Below are 7,368 nucleotides of genomic sequence, written 5' to 3'. Positions count from 1 at the left end.
ATGCCTCTTTCAGTAGCTGTGGCCTTCTGGGAGCCCGGGATCACTTTCAAGGGAACCATGCCACAGATTCTGACTGTTCACATTGTAGATCTTAGCTCCGCCCCTTGACAATTGTGTGCACGTGAACAGTTTGTTGCTCTCTTTAGGCCCCAGATAGGAAAAGGTATGACACCTGAGAGGCAAAGAGAAGTGCTCCTTTACTAAGAGGTGAGTGGGTACAAATGAAGCCCTAGTAGGCCGAACAAAGGAAAGAAAGAAAATGGGTCGGTGTGGTTGACTCTGGTTGCTACTCCTTCCTGCCCTTGCTCCTACTCAGCTTCTTCATTTTCAGGTGACATTCATCACCCACTTCTACACCTGGGAGCCAGCTCTGCTGGGACTAGTTTAGAAGTGTGGAGGGAGAAGGGGAGGTCTTTTTTGAAACACTGGTTGCATTGCAGACAGACAGGCCTCCATTTATTTTCCAGTGGAACACCATATTGTTTCCTCTCACTCTCTTCCAGCGAGAACTATCTAGGAAAGGACGAGGACCAAACTACCAAGCCTTTGGATCTAATCCATGTGGCATCCCATCTGTGAGCTCCAGGGAGATTCAAAGTTGGCCAGTGCTGGAGGCCAATCATATTTATACCATTTCCATATGGCACCTTTTGATTGAGACTCGGCAAGCACATGAGTAAGTTTACTTTCCTTTTTTAAAAAGCTATATTTGTTCCCAACACTGTAATGTCTACAAATGTCTTTTAATTGTTATACTTGTAACCAGGATAATAAGATTGGGCAAGCTTGAATAGCATTTATTTGGGACCTCTTAAAATGTCAGAGCTTTTGGGAATTGTCTTCCTGGGGTGGAGCTTTCCCTGAAGGGAATGGATGGCCCCATTACCAGCGAACTTGGACTATAAGTCAGTCTTGGGGGATGACAGAACTTTCCTTACAGTCAGGCTGGAGGTGAGTCAAGCCAAGAGGCATTAAGAGGTTCCACGGGAGGAATCAGTTTCCTGGCTGTGTCAGGGCTGTTGTTGTGTATGGTGTGTGAGGGCACCATTCTCAGAGAATATGATGTGAATGGTGCCCCTTGGAATTGTACAGCCGGGTGGCCCTGTGCCACACAGGAATAAGGAAGTGGCTCAGTGGGAGGACCTGGAGTATGTCTGGGCTTATGCATAAGTTGAGAGAGCCTGTAGCCATGCTTCGGTAATGTGGTAGAGGAAAGACCCCCACCCACATCTCCACTCCCACCCCCACACCTACACTTGCCAACCCCACTGCAGTCGGATTGGAGGAAGACAGAGAGCAAGACGTTGGAGCAAGCAGCAGGGGTGGAGCCTGGGACACAAGGGCAGCACATAGCAAGCCCTTGCTTTGGAGCAGAGGTGGCCGGTTTCCAGGGCAGTGAGTATTTGAGGCAGTAATTGTGATCTTCAGCTTCACTGGTGCAAGTATCACCTGTGAGAAAGCAGGCATTGGGTGTGATTAATTAGTATGCTTCTTTAGCATATGGGGTGAGGGAGGGACAGGGGCTAATTTGAGCAGTCAGGGACAAGGAGTCAACATCAGTGTGGAGTGATAACGTTTGTACACCAAGCTGGTAAATAGACATCCTAGTTACATATGATTCTATTGGCCTTGCCTACAGAGGAGAGAAAAGTGATCAAGTGGTTGTGGATTTTATGTTTGCTTACCTGTTTTTTAAAAAAAAGGTGAATAAGGAATTTTATAAAGATGTTGGATTCCAGCATGTTAGACATTGTAGTGGATTGAATTTTGATCCCCAAAAAGATATGTCCCAAGTCTTAACCTCACAGTAGCTGTCAATGTGAGCTTATATAGAGCCTTTGCAAATGTATTAAGTTCAGCATCTCCAGACGAGATCATCCTGGATTCAGTGTGGGCCCTAAATTCAATGACTGGTGGTGGTATAAGAGAAAGGAGAGAGAGACAAACAGACCCAGAGACACACAGAGGGAAAGGCCATCAGAAGATGAGGCAGCTATTGGAGTTACGCAGCCAGAGCCAAGGGATGCCAGAAGCCAACAGAAGCTGGAGGAGTCAAGGAAGGATTCTCCCCTACAACCCTGGAAGGGACTGTGGCCCTGCTGACACTTTCTGGGCTCCAAAACTGAGTGAGAATGAATTTCTGTTGTTTTAAGCCACCGGTTTATGATCATCTGTTCTGGCAGTCCTAGGAATGTAATACAAGCATATTTAGTATTTGCTGATAGAAAAGTGAAGATTGATTTATTACTTCATGCCCATATTTCTAATTCAAAGTCCTAAAAACCTGGCTGAGAGCACGTGATGGATTTATTTAGTGCCCTAGGCAGCAATTCTCAAACTTGAGTATGCATCAGAATCACCTGGGGGGCTCACTGAACTAGATTACTGGGCTCCACCCCACCCCGCGTTTCTGATTCAAAGAGTCTAGAGTAGGGTCTGATAATGTCAGATTCTTAGAAGTTCCCAGGTGATGATGCTGTTAGTTTGGGACCACACTTTGAGAACCATTGAGCTAAATTTGCAACCACCTCAAGCAAATGAGTGCTTCTAATTTTAGAAACTAAGCAGAAATTCTGGGAAAGGAATCCCTTCTGGGATAAGTGGATAATGAAAAGAATAAAATTTATTTTTGTTTAATTTGCTGTGGTTTGCAGGAGTTGAAGTTATAAATGAAACAAGTAAAAACTACCCTTTTATGAGCAGTATTGCCTCTTCTCCCCATCAAACCCCTGTTTTTTCCCCTGAGTGTAGACATGTCTATACACTGGTCTGGAGCTTCATGGGCAGCCCTTTGGAGGTCCCTGGGAAGATGCTGGATCCATGCAGTAGTCTCACACGTGCTTAGAATTGCAGGATTATTTCTTACTACACTGCACCCCTCTTGTATACCACTTCACATCATCTTGGCCCTACCTCTTACTGCACCTGCTGCTATGCCCCTGAGGTCAACCCAGCCTTCAGTTTCATGTAGGTGCAGACTGACAATGCATTCTCTTGGGTCTTGGCCCTGGGCTACTTGCCTCTCGCCTCCTGTCCTGGGTCAGCTCTGACTCCTTGCACACTCAAGCCAAATCATGGAATGCCCACGAGGCCATTCTTACCAGCAGGGAACTGAGCCGATGTACAAATATTTCCCCTATTCAATTCCTAGATGAATTGTTCTGGATTCTCAGCTATATGCTTCTCAAAATGTTCTATGGGGTTATTTATTGCCCATCGAGGTGTCCAACTAAGTAACGACTCTTAGTATACCTAGTCTTTTCTCCTTCCCTGTTAAGCTCATCTCCATCCCCATCCCCATCCCCATCCCCATCCCCGACTACTCCTCCTCCCCGGAATCACTTCCCAAATAAACCTACTGGCACTCAAGCCTTTGTCTCATGCTCTGCTTCTTAGAGAACTCAGGGTAGGACACTGAATACACCGAACTGCACCCACCTTCCTCCTTTCCCACTTTTGGGAGATTGGTGCAAATCTGAAGATTCAAGGTGCATATGTGCATATGAAATTTGGAGTATCTGCTGAAGGGAATGCTGGCACGGGTTGGCTTCTATCTGACCCTAAGAAATGAAATTACCCATAAGTGATCCATGGAAGTGGGCAACAGGAACTGAAATATACCGCCATCTGCCACCTGTCCTGGAGAAAGACCTTGGATTTCACTAACTGTTTTTATCAGAGGGAAGCCCCTTACTGACTCAGGCAGATATCAAAAAGGTTTGGAGCTTATCTGTCGTCACAAGTAGCTATATCCCAAAAGTACATCCTACAGTGTCTTTTTGTTTAAGAGGCAGATATTTACACAACACAGCTCAGGGTCTTCCTGGTTGACAGTGATGGCGACATCATCTGCACCTGGCTTTGCCCTATACAGGAGAAAGCATGCAACCACTTTGGCTTTTTTAGCCTGTGAAACATCTAGAGCTGTAAGCTCTATAAGCTATAAGCTAGTCCAGAGATTCCCCAAAACTGCCTATGGGAATAGATACTTCTCAAAACAAGACATACAAATGGCAAACAGGTATACGACAAGGTGCTCAACATCATTGATCAGAGAAATGCAAATCAAAACTACAGTGAGATATCATCTCACCCCAGTTAAAAAGGCTTTTATTCAAACATAGGTAATAAGAAATGCTGATGAAAATGTGAAGAAACATGAACCCTTGTACACTGCTGGTGGGAATGCAAGTTAATACAACCACCATGGAGGACAGTTTGGAGGTTCCTCAAAATCAAAAACAGAGCTGCCATGTGATTCAGCATTCCTGCTGCTGGGTATATACCCAAAAGAAAGAAAATCAGCATATCAAGGAGCTATATGCACTCTCATGTTTATTGCAGCACTGTTCACAGTAGCCAAGAATTGAAAGCAACTGAAGTGTCCAACAGATAAATGGATAAAGAAAATGTGGTACATATATACAATAGAGCACTATTCCACCATAAAAAATGAGATTCTGTGATTTGTAACAACATGGTTGGAACTGGAGGTCATTACATTATGTGAAATAATCCAGGTACAGAAAGACAAACATCACATGTTCTCACTTATTTGTGGGATCTAAAAATCGAAACAATTAAATTCATGGAGATAGAGAATAGAAAGTTCCCAGAGGCTGGGAAGGGTAGGGGGAGGGAGGTGGGGATGGTTAATGGGTGCAAAAAAAAAAAAAAATAGACCGAATAAGACCTAGTATTTGATAGCACAACAGGGGGACTATAGTCAATAATTTAATTGTACATTTTAAAATAAAAGTATAATTGGATTGTTTGTTACACAAAGGATAAATGCTTGAGGATGGGTACCCCATTCCCTGTGATGTAATTATTTCACATTGCATGCCTGTACCAAAATGTCTTCTGTACCCCATAATTATATATACCTACTATGTAGCCACAAAAATCAAAAATTAAAAAAAATTATTTAACTGCTCTGTGGACTGACTGCTTTAAAATCAGTGAGAGAGCTTTTTGTCTTTTTTAAAAAAATTGTGGTCAGATATACATAACAGAATTTACCATTTTAACCATTATTAAGTGTGCCTGCCATTTAGTGGCATTAAGTACATTCACATTGTTGTATCACCACTGTCTATTTCCAAACCTATTTCTTACCCCAACAGAAGCTCTATAACCATTAAGCAATGACTTCCTATTCCCCACCCCCAGCCCCTGGTGACCTCTAATCCATTTTCTGTTGCCTTTTCTAGATACTGTATATAAGTGGAATCATATAGTAGTTGTCCTTTTGTGTCTTTATGTTTCATTTAACAGAATGTCTGCAAGGTTCATCTACGTCGTAGCATATATCAGAACTTCATTCCTTTTTATGTCTGAATCATACTCCATTGTATGGATATACCACCAGATTGGTTATCTATTCATCTGTTGATGGAATTGTGGTGTTTTTCCCCTTTTGGGTTTGTGAATAATGCTGCTATGAATATGGATGTGCAAATATGTTTGAATCCTCGCTTTCAATACCTTTGGGTATATACCTAGAAATGGAATGGCTGAATCATTTGGTAATTCTGTGTTTCACTTTTGTGGAACTACTACACAATTTCCACAGCAGCAATACCATTGTGCATTTCTATCAGCAATGCATAAAGGTTCCAATTTCTCCATATCCTCACCAATATTTGTTGTTTTCCCTTTTTTCTAAAAAAAAAAATAACCATCTTAATGGCTTTTCCCACCTAGTGGTAGTGGACTGGTATCTTATTGTGGTTTTGATTTGCCTGATGACTACCTTGGAAGCTTTTAAACAAATGCACATTTCTGAACTCTACCTCTGGAAATTTGGCTTGGCTCTGAGGTTGGCACTATGGAGCTGGCTGGTATGGCCTCCCACCCAGGTCAAAAATGTATTTTTGTAATTTCCCAAACTGCTAATCTGGTCTCTGCACACCTCTAATAATATGGAACTTTGGGGTTTTCTGAGGAAGCCCATTCCATTTTTACAGTTTTAGTTATTTATCTTCTAATCAGAACTTGTGTAATTTATAGCCACTGATATAGTCTTGTGTGGCATGTTTCATGTCTTAAGAGTTCCTTTCCCTCACCTCTACTCCATCCAGCCCCTTCAGCCTGTATCTGTTCCTCCTCAAGCTTTCTCAGCCATCCCTATAGCAAGGCTGAATCTGGCAAGCTTCCTCTATACTCCCATAGCATCTTAAGCTTTCTCCATCTTGGTGTTTCCACGTGTGTCATAATTTCCTGTTTACTTGTCTGCCTCCCTTATGACACTATGAGCTCCTTGAAAGCTCGCAGCTGTCTACAACACTGTTCACTGATGTCTCCTCACTGGCCGGTGCATAAAGTGGGCCCTCAACAAATGGTGGTTGATGCATTTGTTGAAAAACACAAGTTCTGCACTAAATACATAAGAAAACACTTTGGATATTCTTCAGTATGTAATAAATTAAACTTGTTAACATTAGGAGCTCCTCAATCAGCAAGCAAGAAAGAGAATTTACAAAAGCACGGTTTTCAAATTGGATGATAGAATCCTAAACCATTAAGAAATTGCATCTTGTAAGCACAGGGAGCTGAAGAGGCTGCCTACTTCCTTTCTCTCTCCACTTTTCTCTCTTCAACAGACTTCTTGGCAAGCACATACAATATTTGTTCAACCTGGGCTTTCTGTGTGCTAAAGAAAAAGTACCTTAGGGTGTATTTAAACAACCACAGAGTTATATTTTTACTTGTGCATTTTACCTACAGCATTGGAAAAAGTAATTTTGCCTCAATTAGAGTAGGTCTTTTCAACTGCTGACATATGTTCATAGAGCATCTGGATATAATCTGATTAGCATCTGTTGTAAGCCTGTGAGATACTACCTATCTCCTGAGGTCTCCCTTGGAGAAGGAAAGGCATAAACGTGCACTCAGCTGGACCATCCCAGTGCTGACATCTGCTGTTGGGTCACACATCTGGGCCTCCCATCCTCCATCAGTTTGCCAAAGTTCTTCTGGACAAAGAGTATCACCCCCACACTCTCAAGGTCCCACTTTAATTGGAGCAGAAAATCAGTGTCAGCACTCTGGCCAGTGAGAAAATCTTAACATTCTTCTCTCTCCTTTTCCCCTGCATATGTTAGAGCCAGCATGGAATGAATCACACACATCTAGAGAAGGAAAAGTATCAATAATTGATATGCCTCTCCCTGCTCATGCTGCAAACATTGCCAGCTCTTTGGTTTATGTATTCCCCATTCACCTTCAGTTTGCATCCTCAGATAAAGTTACAAGATACCTCTCTTGAGAATTCCCTTCCTAGCTTGCTTTTTTTTCTTTTTTGTCCTGCATTTTGGATGCAAAGATTTAAAGGAAAATAATTTCATAAGGTTGTATTTGTTTATG

This window comes from Pan paniscus, chromosome 2 (assembly GCF_029289425.2).
Source record: "Pan paniscus chromosome 2, NHGRI_mPanPan1-v2.0_pri, whole genome shotgun sequence".
In the NCBI taxonomy this organism is placed as follows: Eukaryota; Metazoa; Chordata; class Mammalia; order Primates; family Hominidae; genus Pan; species Pan paniscus.
This window is presented reverse-complemented; position numbering follows the sequence as displayed.